The sequence below is a fragment of the Scomber scombrus genome, chromosome 16 (assembly GCF_963691925.1).
Source record: "Scomber scombrus chromosome 16, fScoSco1.1, whole genome shotgun sequence".
Lineage (NCBI taxonomy): Eukaryota > Metazoa > Chordata > Actinopteri > Scombriformes > Scombridae > Scomber > Scomber scombrus.
In genome coordinates this window covers 8,639,925-8,660,539 of record NC_084985.1, presented here as the reverse complement: position 1 = coordinate 8,660,539, position 20,615 = coordinate 8,639,925, and the positions used below count along the sequence as shown (strand labels likewise).

The window sequence follows — 20,615 nt, the reverse complement described above, 5'->3', positions numbered from 1 at the left end:
CTCAGTTACTCATTCCTCTTACACATCTGGAGAGGATAGATAAGGAACATGTAATGAAAACAAAATGGTGACTGACACCTAACTGGCTATGTGCACATTCAGAGGCATGTGCATTTACATTTTCAGGTGCAGAAGGATGTAAAAAAGAGGATGAGAGGGGAGGGTGAGGGGAGGGGAGGGGAGGGAGAAAACAAAGCAAGGAGGAAAGGGAGATGCAGTATGCGAGACTGGAGGATGCTGGATGAAAGAGAAGACGACAAAGAGAAAGAGATTTACATGGGGCGTTTTTGAAATGCTACGCCTCTGTATGACCATTAACACCATTCTCCTACGTCAGCACCCAGCAACTCACACTGCTCAGTATTTCTCAGGAGGGGTGAAAGAGAAAGACAAGGCCCAACCACACAAATATAACTTCACATAAACACTACAGCTTTCCCTTTGATTGCTCCATCAAAGAGAACTTTCTGCTTTTAAAAGACATGTAAATAGCTCTTCGATAACATCAAACAGATCACTGAAATCACATCAAAAGCACGGGTGGGTTGAAAGTTCAGCTGGAAGAAGGTTATAACTATGGATTTGCTTTCCAGTTGTTCTTTTTGGTCTACTAATGTTATACCTTAAATATGAGGAAAGACACATGTTTTAATCATGCTAGCAGTATGACTTCCAAAACTGTTGTATGGATTGCTGGGAAATTTGATGAACATATTCATGTTCCTCATAGCGCGAATTTAGTCATCCTGACTTTTCCTCTAGCAACACCATTAAGTTCACATTTAAGGAAATACTATAGCAACTATAGACGGATGGAAAACTGCATTGCCATTAAATGTGCTCTATACTTCCTTTACTTTCCACATACAGAGCCATATTCAGGTCAAAACTTAACTAATAGCACTAAATAAAGAAATGAATTCCCATCAGCCTCTGTGCTATATGCTTAGTGCTAATTAGCAAATGTCTGCATGATAAAACACCACACACAAAACACAAACAGGTTGTGAAAACTGTAACCATTAAACTTGCTAATCATGCATGTTGTGCAAGTGTTGTCATTGTGAGATGATGGTGGCAGCAGCAGGAAATCTAGTGCATATTTTCAGTCTATGTTTACTACATTGATGCACATAAAGACCGTGTTCAATATTTCTGGCAGACAAGATATATATTTTATTTTATTTGGTTCATTTCCTCAAAGCAAATAACAACACTACCCTGTCGATATGTACTCAAGACTTTAAAAGCTTTAGATTTGCTTCCTTTATATTTGATTCAAAAAGCTGTTTCGTTGAGTTACTAGAAAACAGTATTCAGGTATCAAGCTCCTTTTTTTTTTAAGTCTCTGCCCTTGGTAAAGTTACAACAAGCACAACTCTAATGGGTTTAGTTTAATTGTGGCCATTGTGCTTCAGAGGTTGCCCCACCTGACAGTCAGATGATGAATGAGGGGAGAAATGAGCATCCTTATGTCGCAGTGAGGGACCAGGGGACAGAAGATATCTGAGAGGATGAGGGAGTTTCATGGCCTGAGGCCTAAGTGTGTGCTTGTGTTTGTGAAACAGAAATAGACAGACCTCGCTGTAGAAAATTACATACGCGTACAAACTGGAAAACTACTGTTTTACATCAAAATAAAGGTTATTCACCTTGGAAATTGATAATATTCTTTCTTTTATCTATGCAGTATATTATTTTTTGCTGCTTCTGTTTATCTTACCTCTATTTAGTGTATGGTTGGCTGTTTTTCCATTTGCCTGTTAGTTGCTTGTGTCAAATTACCTCTGAAATAATTACCTCTATTCTGTATTTCTATACATTTTCGTGATTTGCTGCATCAATCACAGCTTTGTTGCAGCTGAAAGATTCTAATCAAGAGCTACCTTTAACTTAATGAGCAGCTTCATGATTGAGCCCACACCTCATTTGATATTTATACACTTATATGGTTCTCTGGATAGAAGCGCCTGAGAGTGAGGAGAAAAAAGAAAGCTGAATTATGTAGTCGGCGTTAAATTTCATTTGTGTGTAGTTTATCACTTCTGAAAGTTAAATTTGCTTTTGCAGCAGAAAGTTCGCTCTGTAACTTTCACAATGCACACACACAGCTGGAAGCACCGCTCATCAAATCATCACTTTTTCGTTCACTTGGCACTTGTACTCTGGCGCTGTGATCATTAGCACCACTGCACAGACGAGTCTGCCTCGCCATTAGCCGGCAGCCACCCTGCAGCACTAGAATGCTGAGGGGTTAAACGTGTCCGGTTGGGATGCTGGTTAGAGCTGAGGGAAGCAGAGAGAAAGCTCACAGAGCAAGGGTAACATTAGGGATGAACTAGTGCAATCAGCCCAAGGCAGAGCAAAGCCTGAGCAGGGTTCAGTGAATTAGCAATATCTTTTCCCAGCATAGATCAATGGAGCATTACTGTAAGAAAGACGGAGAGATGGAAAGAGGGAGAGGGATGGTTGAACAGAGAAGGGATGGTGGAACAGAGGGAGGGGGGGGGAAGCAAAAGAGATAGAGACAGTAACAAACTAATAATTTGTCTCTGCCTCAAGCATGCTTTCTCTCTCAATGGTTCTCTTTTTCGCTTTTTCTCTGCTACCAAATCCCAGCAGTGATATCTCTAATCAAACAGGGAGCTCACAGCACCGAGATGGCAGGTTTCCAGCTAATAATCACTGAGCAAAACCATTTCAATATTCAAATGTAGGACTGATTATAGGCTTAATGAATTAAGCGGCCACCAGTGGCTAATAACACTATTATACACCCCCAGTCAAGTAGCCCACACGCGTACAAAATCAAATGTGATTATTAATGTTGTTTTTTAGTTCAGCTGCCAGCACAGCACTATACTAGTCTGTAGTTTATTAAAGTGTGTGTAACATTTTAAAATGAGCATGGCCATTAGTTTGGACATCACTGTGGACAGCAGATCTTAAGTTTTGTGCCAATCATGCTCATCTTCAGTCCTTTTGGCTTGTCCACCCAGTCGGAACACTGTAGTTACAGCCTGTCTTTTTATCTTTTCAGAATAAGAAATGCTTTTAGACATATATAATATGTTTTAAAAAAACCTATACAGGGCTTTAGTATGGTTTCCTGATATCTATTTCAATCGTTGTGCTATTGCATACAAGTGTGAAAATGATATTACACTCACTGCACACCGCTCACTGTCAGTCACCTCACAGCCGTAGGGAGAAATTAAACTCTTCCTAAAACCTTCAAAAAGGTTACGTCACAAACTATCACATATAGAGAAGTGACCTAGGAAAATCAGAAAAAAAAGTGGAGAAACATAACCATACAGTTGTACTGCATGTAAGTATGCATCAAGAAGAATCAAGTGGAAAAGATATAAAAGAGACAGCCCCATCTACAGTGTGTTGCTGGATGTTATGTGAATCACTTGTTCAGGTCTTAAACAGTCATGACTCAACTAAATACCTGTGAGAGGACATGTTAGACGACATTCTTGAAACACCAAATCTGGGAATATTTTTTAAATAAGACCTATTCTGCATATTTTCAGGTCTTTATTCATATCTTAGTGTGGCCTTTTATGCAGCCGCTCAGTTCAGCCTCTGTCTAAAACAGGCCGTTTCAGTTCCTGTCTCTTTAAGACCCCCACCACACGATGAGCCCACCCTGTTCTGCATTGTTGGCTGCTGAAAGCTGCGTCTCAGCAGACTTCTAACAGTTTCCAGAGGCTATGAAAACAAAAAACTGAAGTAGTAGGATTTCACTTCTTTTTCTCGCTCTTTATTAGTCATGGAAACTTTTCAAATACATCAAATACATGTTTGAGCTTGAAGCTGATGCAAAATACGCGAGTGGCCAATGTTAACAACCCACCCATGGTACAACTAAAGCAACAACCTTAGCAATACTTAATTTGTGGACATGCACAAACAATCTGCTGTCATCATGAAAAAGAAGTAGAAGTACTGCTGGAGCCCTAGACTTTGACTTGCAGGGAGCTTTTTTACAAACTTTCCCATCAATTTTTGGAAGTCTAAACATGTTTAACATAGACATCCAGCATCAAAACAGTATAAAAATAATAGACATTTACATTTACAAAAACATGATATATCCCCTAAAAGTATAGTGTTCATCTCTGTACTAGTCCACAGATTTATACTGTTGGATCACTGAGGCTGTTTTAACAGCTCCTGGTAGCCCTTTTAAGGCACTTAATGCTGGTTTTCCTTTCATTTCTCCCAATCTGTATATATGTTCAATAGTATCACAGAGTTAAACATTGGATCCTACTACTCCTGACCTCTGAGTGAAGGGAATTTTTCTACAGGGATCAATAAAGCGCCACTTGGTTAATCATCATTACATTAACCTCAGAAGCAATGGTGGCAGTGAGGCCACTCATGGAAAGTTGCGTTTTATGGGACACTAACATTGTTACTCCCTTTGGCTCATCTGCTGCAGTCGCTCTGTAGTAAACCGATAGCCACAACACTGTGAAAACACAGACTCATTATATCATCCCATTCTCTCTTTTTCTCTCTCTCTGACCGTCACTTTCACTTAGTGGCTCTCTCTCTCTCACACACACCCCGAAAACTGCTAATACACACATAGATGCAACAAACCTCCACTTAACCACTGGACACACAAGGACATGCAAATGAAAACAATGACCACATACAGACTCTTGGCCCGAACACAGACCCAGCCCATACCCTGTGGAGTATAGATAGCATTCCAGGGAGGTTGCTTCAATAGATCACAAGACGTTTATTGGCTCCATGGATTCCCTTGAGTTCTTCAGGCTCCAGAGGAGGAGGAGGAGGAAGTGCAGAGACTGAATATAGATTCACTCTACCACTGTCTGCTGAGTAGGCCTGGCTAGCTCCATCATCCCATTCCCTATTAGAGTGTGCGTAAGTACTTGCATGTGCATAGTAAGTGAGCAGAGGATGGGTGGGTGCAGTCAAACGGAGCGTAATGCAATGGGTCCATCCACTAAGCTCATCAGAGTCCTGCTCCACATCACATCCATCTACATCTTAAGCCATTGCTCTTCATCCCTTCCCCACCACCATTACCAGTGTCCAGAGTCCATATGGGGATATTCCTGCACAGCTCATTGCATGACCACCCCTTAAAAATGATATAGTCATAATAGGGTCTATTCGCCAAAGTCTCCTCACATTTTCAAGCCTCTCTTTCAATTGAGTCTCTCCTGATTAAATTAAAGTTTCTAGTTACTGTTCATATTAGGATTTTACATTAAAAAAACATATGGTGAGCTTATAAAAGACAATAGTGTAATATTAAATCAGAGGTTGGTTCCCTTTTCTTTTTTTTCTTTTAGCTTTTCATCCATTATAAAAATGCAATGTCTAGTTGGATTTTGGATGCAGATCCTTTTCTTGTAATTCAATGTATTTATAGTTTGTTGTATTGGTGCTTTTAGTTAAGTGAAGGATCTGAATACGGTTTCCAACACTGGACCCTGCAATTCCTCCAGCAATGTCAGAATGGAAAAAAAGAGAACAGAAAATCAGGGGGGAAGTAGTAGGAGAAGAGCAAAGAGGAGAGGACACACATTTAATCTACTTTTTTGAAGTGGATATAGCCGGGATGGTTCAAACACACAATGCACCCGATCATATTACATCCTTATGGGCAGAATGGGAGGGGGATGGGGGGAGTAACAGACTGACAGATGCTTTTTTTAAAAAGATATAAACAAGCGAGCAAGCAAAAATATTTCATAAAGCTTTTAAACAGAAATAAGAGAATGCAAGGCGAAGCAGCAGATATAAGAAAAAGAGGTAAGTGTGTAGCCTCATCTTATGCTTAGAGAGAGGGAAGGTCACTACATGGAGAAAGAGACAAAGACAGACTGCTCTGGTTACTGGCAGCAAGTGGCCAGAGCGACAGAGAGAGTGATAACCAGGGGACAGCTGGAAACACACAAGCAGGGCAGGGCGCAGGGCACTACGGGCTGGGCACACAGCGAGAAACATGAGCAGGGGCGTGTGTGTGTGTGGGTGTGACTGCATGCATCTTGTGTTGAAGGAACGATCAAGTGAAAGAAAGAGCAGTGGCAGCAAAGACTGAGAAAGAGAGAGAAAGAGTGTGTAAGGGGTATGTATGTATGTGTGCAATCCGGTGCTTGGCATTGGGTGAAAGGTTGGGAATGACACTGAATGCCACTCCCTTACTGTTAGAGGTCATTATAGTAGATGCCAACACCAAGCTAATAGTAGTAATGCTATAAACATAATACAGCAGGCAATAAATACACCAGGCTAAGGATGACGACGACTCCAGAAAAAGCAGGCGGCGTGGCTCTGGGGATGGCAGCGTTGGTCGGTCCATAACTTTGGTCCAAACTGAAATATCTAATAACGGACGAAATACCATACATTTCTGAAGACATTCATGGTCCCAGAGGACGAAGCCAACTAACATTTGTGGTTCTGAGATTATATATTGTACATACTCTGTTTATCCTCAGATTTTTCCTCCAGCACCACCAGTTGACATCTGTGGTTTTAAAGGAAATGTCTTGACAACTACTGGATGCATTGCCATTAAATTCAGTACAGAAAGTCATGCTGTCAGGATGACTTGTAGGCTAATAACTGGTGTTGCCTTAACATAGCATATAGCGCCACTTTAAGGTCAGCATTTTAATTTGTCCAGTATTTTTGACAATATTTTGGTACATTATTTTATTTCATTCTTTAATACATATAATGTAAATGTATCAGATTTAGTCCAATGCTCCCTGTCATAATTATTAAAAGATTAAATGCCTGCAAAACTAATGAGAGCCTCAGCTGTACTTTGTGTTAAGTTCCAATTAGCAAATGTTAGCATTCTAACACTCTGAAATAAGATGGCAGACATGGTAAACATCATAACTACCAAAACAACCTGTTAGCATTATCGTTTTGAGCAGGTTAGCAGGAAGTCAGCATTTAGCTCAAAGCACCACTGGGGAAAAGTATAAAAACCCACAGAGCTGCAAGCACAGCTGTAGCTTCAAATCATATTCTTCTGTACTTACACTTAATATTTTGAGTGCATGAGTGCATTCACACTTATAAGTAAAGAATAATGCAGTACATTCTGAGTAGGAGTTCAAACTGGAAATGGTGGTTGAGGATGTTGTAACTACGGTGAACATCGCTACATTATACTGTTTTTTTATACGTGTTTTTTGCACGAAGCACCACTATACTGTTGTCACACATAATCCATCAGTAGGTTTCTTGGGTTAATTTAGCTGTCTGTAATGATTTTGTACTGCAAACAATAATGCAAAGGCTAATGCTAACTCTCTTATGCTAACCAATCGTCATTTCCGCTAAGTGCACAACGGCCGTGTTTGATTAGAGACAACACTAACTTGTCGAAAATTTGCGCACTACTCAAGAAAGTACATAGTGTACACAGTATACTACTCAGAAGTGTACTAACAGAAGTATGTGATTTGAGACACAGTGTTAGTCTTGTTCAATCTATTAGTCTTTTAAATTATTTTAGGTTTTAGACACATCCCTGCATTTGACTTTGCAGTTATTTTTTTTTTCTTTTTCTTTTTTCTTTTACTAAACCCCTCTGAAACACCTGCTTGCTGAGGAATGAAGATGCATCCAGATGGCTATATCATTAAGAGCAGGGGACAACGCATTGGCTGGCTTTGGACTTAATATGCTTAATGGTGTGTATAATGTAAAGGAAATGAGGATTGAAATGAGCGGCGGATCGGAATGAGTCAGGGCCTGTTGTAGTGTGAAGGTGCTCAGTGTGCCGAGGTTTTAATCTAGAGAGGAGACTTTTAGGCTGAACGGGTGGAGGCAACACAAAGCCCATTTTTCACATGACACGCAGACCTGACAAAGTGTGTGTATATTCGGCGCAGTGCCATTCGGAAGAAGGCTGTTTTGTAGTGTGCTGTAGGTGCGTGTTCAGTGTAGTAGGCCATCTGACAAAGAAGTGCACCGGGCCATACATCATACGCTCTGAAGTGCGACTGTAGCTTGTAGCAGTTTGTGTCTATGGTGCAGTTTCTGAGAGACTGTAGCACAAAAGACATTTTGAGAGCAACTGAGGGGAAGTTTTGACTATCTCTCTCTCTCTCCTGACTTGTTTCTCATTCATCAGAGGTGATGAGGAAGGAGACAGGCGAGGCGTACAGAGCGGTCCCAGCACGGCTATCATTAAATAAGAGTTCAACACCAGAACTCATGAGTAATTCATGATCTTCAACACATTCTTCTTTTTCTAGGTAGCGAGAATAAAAGGCCTTATCTAGAGCAATCATACTGTATTGTTTGCTGCTGGGCAAACAGTAAGACACACAAACACACACTAAATCACACTATTTCCAACGTGTGAAGAGTGTTTTATACTGCAAAAAAGTTCATTTCAATTCATTCTGATTTTTTTCTCCGTTGTGGACTTCAGTGAAACATCAATAGAGGAGGATTTGATCATTTATAATATCTATTGTGTACAGTTTAAGTAACCGTTCCCACCCTTTCTGTAAGCAACAGTGTTGGACAAAGTGGTGTTGGTTAAACAGCACAACAGAAGCAGTACAGTAGGTGTGGTTGCAAAATCTCTCTGACATTGCACAAGTCAAGAGGTTAAGAGAAAGACTTGTGTCCCACTGATATACAGGCTGCGACAACAGATGCCGCTTTCCCAGCTGATGTGAAGAAGTACCCAGTATACTCTTTTGATACTAGCATGAGAATTACAATAAGTACTCCTCAGATAACAGCATGAAAGGAAGGTCAGCTTCCAACAAAGTCTGCGAGCAATCTGTTATCGGCTACTTTATGTTTTCTCCAACATGACGAGGTGAAAGTGAAGCAACTACTTGCTGAAGTGGGAGTGAGAAAACCCTCACGCTGCCTGTGAGCTGCCATACCAAATAGATTCAGAGGGAGGACACTATGAACTGAAGAGAAATGTATCAATTTATGGAGAGGAAAAAGAAAAGTCTAAAACAACGTGACCTATATCTGTTGTTGAGGCAGAATGTAGAGCTGGCTTTGCTGCACAGGTCAGACAAACAGCGCTGTCTGTATACTTCTTTTCAAAGAACTCTGGTTATAGTTGAGGAGCACATCTTTTGCTGAGGAGCTACTGTGAGTCAACAGCATTGCTTTTACTCCTTCTATGGGAATGTAGGTTTGTAATTGTGTGTGGAAAAAATGTTTTATTGCCTGCACTACCCACACACCCACACACTGTTGATCCGAGCATAAGAATAGACTGGTATACAAAGCCATTTCTCTGCAGAAATAGAAGTATAGAAGGGCATAAGAAACACATTTATTAATCAAGTAGTGCTACAAATAAACCAATAAAGAATGATGTATGAGTGTGAAATAATTAAGCGATATATATGAAAGCGTTTGAATATAAAAAATACAAAGGGTTGCTCACACGCCCCCTCATCCAAATCCCAGTTTAACCCCAATACCCCACTGTATTATTAAAAAAAACAGGATACATTGATCATTTTGATGCTGATAGTACAGCATATATTAGTGAGTCCTTTGAACCCTCCAGTGGTTGGGATTATCAAGACTGTATGTATCAGTCATTTATCTCAAGTCCAGCCAATCAGAGGGCTTCATTCGACATCAAAGAGGGAGGGGAGAGAGAAGAAGAAAAAAAAGCGGTTATTAAAAAGCCTTTTCATCTTATTGCAAACTTACACTACACAATATTTTGTGACCTAATTTTATACCAGATATCTTAGGCAATGAAGGAGTCCTGTGAGGATGTGTTTGAAAAAAAAGAAATGTTCAGAATGTGTTTGGGACAAGCTTATTGTGGCAAGATGTGGTCTGAATGCCCTGTGTCTGCTAGTAATGATTTGGCAGCCGGCTTTATCACCAGACTTCGAAATTCTAAACAGTTTCTTCATTTCTGGCTTTCTGGTAAGGTCGAGTGTTTTTAAACAAATTTTACAAAGTTAATTGGGCATAAACAAATGTGACTTCTGTTATTCCCCTAGATTCATTATCGCAGAGTTCCTCAAACTATGGGAAAACAGGAAAGACACAGAGATGTCACTAATGTTCTCCTCACGTCAGTAATTGGTAAACCCAACACTCTGTGCGGTGGTGGGGTCAAAGGTCAAATAGATGCTATCAAAAACCAGTAAACAAGTGAAAAGCAGACTGCTAAGTGGATGTCCAGCTCCTTAACTTCATAAGAAATTAGAAATGTCTCTCTCCATCCCTCTCTTCTTTCTCTCTCCCAGCTGCATTGTCACTGTCAAAGCCTTTCCGCTCCAGTTGGCCTGGACAAAAGCGAGTAAGGTTGCCAGAGGCTTTTCCTGCTATGATCGCTGTGCTGTTAGCCAGGGTTGATAAAGGGCTCGATTAGGGCGCTGAATGGGCACCCATTAAGAGGACATCCACACTAGTGAGGAAACCCCGGGGCCAAACGGTCATTCTCTAAGAAACCTGATAGGCATCTGACAGACTGGAGCTGCCCACTCAAAATACTGTCCTGGAGTTTTTACAAGAAAACAAAGCCTAAGCTACACTAATTGAGAAATGAGGAGCTGATTGGGAAAGCACTGCATCCTTTAGTAGTTGTTGTTTGTTACTCACAAGTAGTGGCAAGACAAGAAAATGGTCATTGGGTCATTTTTCCCTGTAGTCTGAAAGTACTTCAGTGCAACTTCATCCCAAAACTTCAAATCCCGAATAAGGCCTAACCCTGGCTTAAGCCTGGCACAAGCCCGGCATTAGATTTTCATCCAGCAAGTTCACAATATATATTCCAAAGCTTCACAACTTAACTAGTTTGACTCATTGAAAGTAAACTGTGGGTATAAGCCTGTCATTGGGTAACAATTTGAGTCAGCATTCTCCTCCCTTTCGGCTATCTACGCGTCACCATTTTCAAAATCCCTGTTACTGCAGAAAACAACAACAACAACGTCTGAGCTAGCAATCTGCATGCTGAAAAGTTATTTTTGTCTTTTCTAATCAGTAAAAGTCTTATCACATAGTCAACATGTATCTTTTACTGTTTCATGTGACGTTTTGTGATTTTAATGCCAAGGCTCCCTATAGCAGGATTGATGGTGGGTGTAGCCAGACCTATCTTCATAGCCCGTTTCCAGTGCTGGAGATAGGTCTGGCTATTTAAGACTATAAATTAGCTATATATAGAATAACAGAACCTCCAAATCCTGACAAATTGGTGACTATTCAAAATTCTTCGTTACCTATTTCTTTATATTCTCCATGAAAACAACCCTGTGAAAGTGTGTCCAAGCTTGAATATGTCAAGCCTGTCAGGTTGGGTTGGGTCACAGACATCATTTTGAAATTTGTCACAAATCAGATTTAAGCAGTCACAACTTCTCCATGAGACACACAGTGCATGCACAGGGAATTTGGGTTTACAGGTTCTTCTTTTTTCTTATAATTTCTGCAATGTATGTTAATTTTTTCCAAAAGCCATAAATTGTGTTTAACATATAATTTGCAAAGAGGCAAATGTTTCAGCCTTCAAGCTATCAACATAGTATTTCTTCTAGTTACATCTGGCTTTGGTAAGCCTTTCACTCTACCTTTTTTTTTTTTCTTTGTAAAAATGCTTATAGTCGCACATACTGTCATAACTTTAGAGCTAAATCTCCCACATTATCAGCTAGAAGCAGAGCCCCTACTGTAACGGCAAAGCACCACTTATCCAGTCTACCTGGATTAAACAGATCTTGAAATCCTTTGAAAAATAAATTGAGGTCATGTCTGCCAGGGTTTTTCACTAGTCATGTTTTTGTACCTCTGTGACCTGCCGACTACTGCTGCCTCCAAACAGATAAAGCACTCTTAAGTAATCACTATTCACACATATGTCTGTAATCAGTGAACATGATGAGGTCAACCAACACACAGATTAATACAGGTAAGGTGATCTCCGTGAAGGCAGCTGGACAATATAAACTGCACAGTGTTATTACAATTTACGATTTTTGGGTTTAAGGCAGATCTGTTGCCTTTCTTGACTAATCATGAGTTTAATTCCAAAAGGCAACATGAGCCATTAAAAATGTGATGTGTAATTACAAAATCCTTCCTGGAATGTAAATGTTGGTTGGAGAAATTGTTGGGCTTAAATGGAGCACTATGGTAGCATTGAAGATAGCATTTGAGTTTGATTTTATGGGTACTACTTTCTACTAAGGCACCCTAGATAAAAAGGTGTATAAATTGTCACTAATGGCTTTATTAATGGTTAAGGGAATATATGAGCTATCACTATAACTACCATTGCTTACATGAATCATTTACTAATGCTTTATAGATAAGTTATAAGCCAGAGAAAAACATTAGCTTCCTGTTTTCTTTTGGCTTGTGTTATTTTTCCTATTTTCTGGTAGTGCAGTTATAAATATTGATAATCCACTAATACAATTCTGCAGTAAATTTTTAATTGATGTACTTTAGTCTAGATCCTCTGCAGCCATTCACAAGAAAGCAAGTGTCCAATCCAAGGAATGATTAGTCACATTGGATTTTTCACAAACTGGCGACGCAAACGTTATTCTTACTTGAGTAAGAATAACAGATCAATAATAGCTCCATGAAGCTGTTGTAAATGATTTATTAACCATTAATACAGCCATCATTTACAAAATCTAAGCCCTTTATAAAGTGTGCTTTATTGGAAAGATGTACCATTTTATGCCTAAGAAATCAATCCATCACTCGGGGTGTAGAAGACTGATTTGTCACTTCTTACGGAGCGGATTAAATGAAACCTCGTCTGTCAATCTGAAGCTCTTATACTGCAAGACCTTTCCTCTCTTAACCTTTTGCATGCTGTTCATCAAAACATGCATGAAGAATGAATAGTTGGGGGATGGGGAACATGGTGTCAGTGCAGGAATGCATAGATTAGCAAAAGAGAGAAAAGAGGGGACTCTTTGTCAGTTATTGTGAGCGTGTAGATGTGCATTCATGTGCATGTAACTAACACAGTGGCGTGCAAGACAATTGTGTGTAACCCTATAGACACAACTGCGCTGTCAAAAAAGTTCACCTTCATGGAGAAGCAGGGTCTGCTGATAAATTATGCATACTGGAACTCAGAGAGATGGGTAGGAGGCTTGCAGTCAACTGTAGGAGGACTTTTACAGTAAAAGAAAAATGTGAGCGAGGAGGAGGACAAGATGTTGGGATAAAAGTTATGTGAGATGGGCTGTGCAGAGGATGCATGCAAAGAAAGTGTGGGTTAGAGAAAGAACTACTGACTGTGAGCTGTAACAATCCTTACATAGTGCATGCACCTACGCAGCAGTGTCTATCACAGCAATTATATGTTTTTATATGTACTGTTGTTTTTAACGTAGGGATTCAATTTAGGACCTACTAAGTAAAGCCTGGGCGTGGCTGATGTGCCTACCAGAAATTTTGACATGTTACATTTTCTGATGTTATTTTCCAGAGCTTGTATAGCACAAACCCATTGAGACCGTGATTGCCCCATGTTGTGGTGTGGCTCCAGAACGGCTTTCTGTTGCCAGCGTCACTTGTAAGCTACAAGCTTTTGTCACATTCAATGGCCTCAGACTAGACAGATTAATTATAACCTGTTTTGAAAAATGAAAGAGCAACGCTGACGAGTAACTGAAATAGCAGCATTTAAGAAGTGGGAGGCTACAAGTATGAGTCAAGTTTTCTTACAATGAGCAGTAGCTGAAAGAACAATGAGGGGATGAAGAACTAACCACACATGTTTAATGAGAAATGACAAGCAGGTTGTGACTGGTTTGTCTCTGACCAAAAATATAACATTTCATTTTCTCACGACTTAGGAATGAATTCTTTTTTTCCCTGCCTCTCAGATGAATGGTCTGGGGAGCTGCAATAGAAGACTGCACCCGAGCTTTTCGTCCAAGTTAATGTTGCAGCCAAACACATCATTCCCATCAGCTGAAGTGAAGTTAAATTGATTTTGTGACCTTGCAAATGCCTTTAGGGAGTGAGATCAAGTGCCCTCCCCCTCTCTCTTGCTCTCTCTCTCTCTGTTAGTTTCATAGTTGTGGCTAAAACATGATTATAATTTAAAAGCTGGAATGTCAGATCCAGATCAGAACTAAAACCTTTGAAATTAATCTTTGGCCTGAGGTCTGTCTATTTACCAGATTTCATGGGAGTCAGGTCATGTTTATAAATATACTGTAAATACAAACATTAAATGATTACATAACATAAAAATGAGGTCTGGATGTATGAACTTATACAGATGCACTAAAATGTACAGTTTATATTCACTGTATTCCTCACCCTTCACACACACCATTTTCTTTTGTCGACTTGTTCGACAGGAAAATATGACAAATAAAGGAGTTGTCCTTTCTGTTGTGTACAGACATCCCTGATTGTAGTGTAGAAGTGCATGCAGGTACGTAGATGTCTGCATCTGTACTGAAATATGAATCAAGCTTACTCACTCTTAATTCAGCTCTGATTTGGTCTCCACCAACTGTTGAAAAAAAACATTTGCCAGCTAAATAATCTACTGTATTCACCAGCTATTGTCTGTTTTTTGGTGCTGAGAATTTGGAAAACAGTGGTTTTATCAGTTTTTTTGCTAAACATTGACAAAGGCTGTATGAATAAACCAAAACAGTGACGTTCAAGGCCATGGAACCAAAGCGATTCGCTAAAAGACACTAAAAAGCTTTATAGAATAGACGGAAATTGCAGATTGGGGTGATCGTTCTCACTACAGGCAATAACTTTCACATTATTCCAAGCAGGTGTGGCTAAGTCACACCTTGCTATGTCCATCTTGGTATACAGTATATGCATTACACATAGTCATTCGATCCACTGTCAGTGAAATAACAATGACTATAGCAGCTTTAATGAAAAACAAAATACACTGGCTTTTGAGAAAGCTGGTTACTTCCAAGCAAAGGGTACAACCTCTGCTGCGCTGTGAAGCACTTTGTGACTCAATATAAACATTTGAACAGACTTCACACGAACAGAGTGAGGGGAGGAACACCGATGTGTGGGAAAAGACACGAGCTGCACAGGAAGAAAAAGAACGGGGGATGGCGTGTGCAAGCGCCAGAGAATCACAAGGCTGCCTCTCATTTCCAAGTATTCTAAACAGAGACAGCAGAGACGGGCCACACAAACCACACACACATACACACACACTTAGACCACAGCATCTTCAGAGGTACAATTTCACAGTCCCTAATTACAGTGGGCTGCAGCATTTCTCTTTTTGGTTTGCCAAAATCTCAAATTGCACACATTCCCGTACACCGTTTACAGATACAGACACACACGTACACAGCTGTGCATGTAAACACCGACATATTAATTCAAAGTGTGCAGGTATGGATGCAGTAGCTACACTGCAATGATAGGCCTTTTTTAATGCGTGCCAGCAGATAGCACTGACATGGTTTTCCTTTCCAGTGCTGATTCACTTTTCATGCACGACACTGAAACCCTTCATGAGAATTACTCTACTGTATATGCAACATAAAAGTTTGCACATATCCTGTTGAAATTACATATGCATGAGAGCATTTCTAAAGCATTTCCTTCTTACTTTCAGCGAAGCCCATAAATCTTTGCAGTCCTTCACTTCTGTTTTGTCTGATTAGTATGCCGCATTCATGCTGAACTGTTACCCAGGTTTGAAAGTCTGATTGCTCACTCTTTCTCTTTCAACAACCTTGAGTTCCTTCAAGGAGGGTCATGAATAATGACCCACTGGTTCCAACGCTGGCCCTTACATGCCGTGACCATTTTCACAGGAATCATTGAAGACAAATAAAGGAGAGAGTAGAGTTCTGAAATTACACACCCTCCCCGTCGCTTCAATCTCTTTCTATCTCTTTCTATCTCAACTCAGATTTGGTTCTTAGCTAGTTCGAATTGAACCTGAGACCTTTGTGTGTTTTTTGTGGTACCTTTTGTACCTCCTAAATATCCCTGTCTTTCTTCTTCCCCCTTCGGTTTTTTTCACATTCTTGCTCATTTACATTCACTGTACAATGCACGTTTCTCTTCCCTTTCTTAGAGAATTCTCTAAAGTGAGGGGAAACTAGGCCATTAGGCTGCAGCACAGCTTCTCCTTTGCTTCAAGTATCCCCTCTCTTCCAATTCCCTCTCTCTCTCCCTCTCTCTCTTTCTCTCTGTCTTTCTCTCCCGCTTCGTCACCCTCCCTCCTGCCCCGTCTTATTCTCGCTTTTTCCTTAAATTGCCTGCGGTATCCCTCAGTCTTTTTCGCATTTTTTTTGGTAACCTTTATCATATGACATTCTCATTTCTTCCATTCTGTCTTGCTGCTCTTGTTGCCTTGGGTACCACCGTGTCCCACCTTCAACTTGTCTCTGCGCTACTTTGTTCTGTTTTCTCTCCTATCATCCATAATCCATGCACACACACACACACACACACATACACACACACACACACACACACACACACAGACTTTCAAACACAGACTTTCAAACACACACGTTCAAAGTTACAGACCAATTCAATAGAACCGGAAAATATTTCTAGGCACTTTCTGTTCCTGTTCACATCTATTTCTCCCTATGGCAGAAATTAATGGGATTTTTTGGGTTCCATTTACCAATTATTCTGTATTTAAAAGAGTAAGATTGTGTTAATAGAAATGGCAGGGGCCAAAGGTATTTGAAATGAATCTATTTAAATAATTACTTTTTCTAACAGGCATGAAGATGGTATCATAGTTTCATGAAGCTATGAGTGTGCATTATGCAAGAATTCAGCTGTCTACTAAAAAAAACATACAGTACAGTACTGTAAATGTTGGGAGAGTCAGCTTTAAAACACTGCTGTTTTTAGTTCTCCTTTAAGACCAAAACATGAATGAGGTTTAAAACTATGGTGTCAGTAAAAAATAGGTTTTTCTATTGAATGACTTAAGATATATATGCATATAATATGGTCTGTGGATCAACCGGATTTGAAGGCTGATCAGACACCAAAACACTGCATTGTGGTTTACAACAGTTTACGGCAGGATTTTTTCTAAACTCTAAAATCATTTTAACCTCCATCCCAACAATCCCCAAGTTATCAGTACAAATATGATGTTCACGTTCATGTTCACTCATATATATATAACACGTATGTGAGCTTTTCTGGATGAAGTGGCATTATGTTGTATGCAAGTCAACACAGTAGTCTCATTGAAATGAATGAGGGAGCTGCATTTGTTATATCTGCCTTATAACATCTTCTAATTAACCTCTAATTAAAATCTCAGCTCATCAAGTTAATTGGAAAAACAATTAAAAAAAACTAAGTTTGTGTTAGCCTCTGAGGTAATCACCTTACAGCCCTATTCATTTTCTCTTTTGTCTCCAAAGCTTCTTACTTTGGCAGAAAAATGATGTCATGACGTGTATTGATTGGTCCTGTCTGAATCCCCCCTCCCCCCTCCCTAACTCCTCCTCTTGCCCTTTGTATGTTTGTTGCTGTCTTGTCCAGGTCCCTCCGTGCTAATCTGCTGGTGCACCAGATGCATGCGCTCATTAACCTGAGGCCACCTTCTAAGAGCCTCATTGACTGTGACACAGACTCACCAGACTCACACACAAGCCTGTGCATATGTGCAGTGATAGTCACACACACAGTGAGACACATGCACTCTCTTTGACATGGTCTATTACTATTAGTATGCTGGTTTCTCAGTTGCAGGAATTTTTTGAAAAAATAAAAGAAAGAAGAGTAAAAGCCGGGTAGAAAAGAGTGAAGAATGTGCCAGAACAACAGACTGGTGGTGAGATGACGGTGTGTGGCCCAAACCTTGCTCATGTAGTTTATTTATTGTCCTCTTTTTTATTTATTTCATTCATTTTCATTCCACACTTCTCTTGTTCTCCCCCCTCGTCTCTCCCAAAAGAAAGATTCAAAGGATGCAAAAAAAGAGATTGATGAAGCACCTTCTCTCCCTTCCTTGTCCACATCCCTCCCTCACACCTCTCTCACTAAGGCTAAAAGCCTCCAATTTCCAGAGAAACAGACTTCACACAAAAGAGGAAATAAGAAAAAAAAATCATCCAGCTTTTTGTGTTTTTCTTACAAATGGCAGCTGTCTCTCACATTGCCTCACCCATTCACACCCTCACACCCTTAGAGCCGTTGCCGTATCCAAATCTACCGCAAAATACCACATGGGACGGCCCCACATCCCCCCTCCACTACTATCCTTCCCTCCGCCCCATCAAACACACCCCCTGCCCACCCGGGTGTGTGAGTAGCGGGCTGTGTGGAATAAATGAGCTCATTCATACAGTGCTGAGCCGCTCCATCCCTCCCCTGCCCTGCCCCAATGTAAACAAGCCTACGGTAGGGGTGTGCTTGGATCAGAACCACCACCTAACTGCTGATCCCGGGGTAAATGATATTTGAAAAGTCATATTGTATAGTTTCAAAGAACTTGCTTTGAGCATTTATTTCAGAGCGCCTGAAAACAACTTCCAGCTTTCAGTGGCTTAGATATGATTTTCAACTAATCGAGTGGCTCCTCTCATGCCAAAAAGTGCCGTTAGGCCCCCCGAGAAGAAGCATTTCACTGATGCAGTTAAAGTACATAAAAGTACACTGGAAAATGTCAAGCAGGAATTTAGTGGACTCTACAAATCATCTTCATAAGGTTCATTAAATTAAATAAACTCAAATGTAATATTCTAATCTTCATTTTCAGACGCATTTCACTACTTAAAATAAACGATAATGAAATCTTTTCTTTTGACTTGAAGTCTTTAAGCAATTAGAAAATCTACTGTTGAGTTTTCACTAATCTTATTAATTAAAGCTACTTTCATTTTTAAGTTTGCAGTTTACAGTGTTTAAGTGTTTTTTTAAGGCACGATCACACCAGCATCTATAACAGTGAAATTTTGTAGCTAAATCAATTCATCTCAATGAGGCGATGTACATTTGCATATTTAAAGCATTAAACTAATCAACAATTGGCAGGGTCGTAGATGGTTATAAGACAGGAGTTGATGCTACAAAGTTTTTTTCTGTGGTCTTATTCTATTAGGCTCAAATTCCTGGAAAGTTATACTTTAATGGAGAGTATGGTGTAAGTCCAACTCTTTATTCTCATTCTCTTTTATTATTCTTCCTTTCAGGGAAATCCATCTTCTCCTATCCAAGAATGTTCTGGACTATCAGACTATGCTTCTCTTGGTATCTGTCTCTGAATGGACAGGCACAGACTTTATAATGAGGAGCTCTGTCAGCACTTCAGCTTCACAGAGTTTTATTGCAAAGTGTAAGCTAAGCAGGAAGGAGTGGAACAGAGGGGCTGTGTTACTGGGTTCCTCTATATCAACAATGTAATTACGACTGTATAGAATGTAAGAAGACAATTATTTTTTGTGGAAAACTAAACATCCATAGACTATAATCAGAGCCAGACTAATGGCCACAAAAATCTTGTTTGATGAAATTGAATCAGTCAGGAGATGCTGCTACTCTTGTTATACATTTGTGAGTTCTTCAGGACAGGGCCACAAAAGAAAAATACATAATATTCTTCAATTCTTTACAAATTCTTCAAAAATTCAAGTTATTTATTATTAATTTACCTGTTGATTGAAAAAAATAATATCTAAAATTGCTTAACCTTTACTATGATCCATAAATGCTGTAATTAACCAGATGTAACAGTTTGTAGATGTATCTCTATCATCACCACCATTGTTCAGGAACTCTTTCCTCACCAGTCAAGGTCTCCTCCTATCTTCATAAGCTCACAGACAATAAAACTCAACTGCTATTCAACAGAGCGGAGGTAGTCTCAGGGTTTACACCGAAACTCTCTTTTGCAATAAATAATTAAAATGCAATTACATAAAAAAGGAGACCTTGTTTTTTTTGGAGATTTCACCTGAAGAAAGAATTCCCGGAGAATAGGAAGATCAAATTCAATTGTGTGTTTTACCTACATGCATCCATTTCCATGTGTTTTTTAAATTACCGTCTGAGCTCTAATAAATCAGTAGGAGAAAAGCCCTTGGAGAATGAGACACGTTTACCAAGCTGCTGCAACATGTATTAGGCAGATGGGTGTGTTTCCTAAAGCTTTTCATTATTAACTCAACAAAAGGTACTCGCATTCTTGAAAACCACTCTTTGAAAAGGCTTGTGCAGTACACAGGGCTGATGTGGAAATGATACATTGTGTACGCAATTTTTTCCAAACCCTGGCAAAGGTCTGGTGTCAAAATTAATTGGTTTCAATAATAAATCATTACTCTCAGAATTGCAGATGTCACTGCAATCTCATTTCCCAAGGCCTTTTATTCATTCCACCCCTTCATCTAATCAGTGAACTCCAAAATATCTTATCAACTGAAGTGGAAATGGCAAAAATATTCTAATGGAACAACAACAGGAAAACTTTTATAAAAATGGAAAGTGAATAAACCAGTATTCAGTTTATTGTCTGAGGCTATCAGATAATTCACAAAGCCATTCTCTGCTTTGGCTCATTAAACACTATAGTAACTAATTAATTATCTGTAGTTATGTTTATTTCACTGCCTGAAACTTGTACACTTACA

At 39.7% G+C, this 20,615-nt stretch overlaps 1 protein-coding gene across 1 annotated transcript in view; it reads right to left on the bottom strand.

Annotated features, from left to right (window-relative positions):
- Positions 1-20,615, bottom strand: part of ext1c (exostoses (multiple) 1c) — an 80,529-nt gene that overhangs the window by 49,314 nt on the left and 10,600 nt on the right. The gene's annotated exons all lie outside the window — the stretch shown is intronic.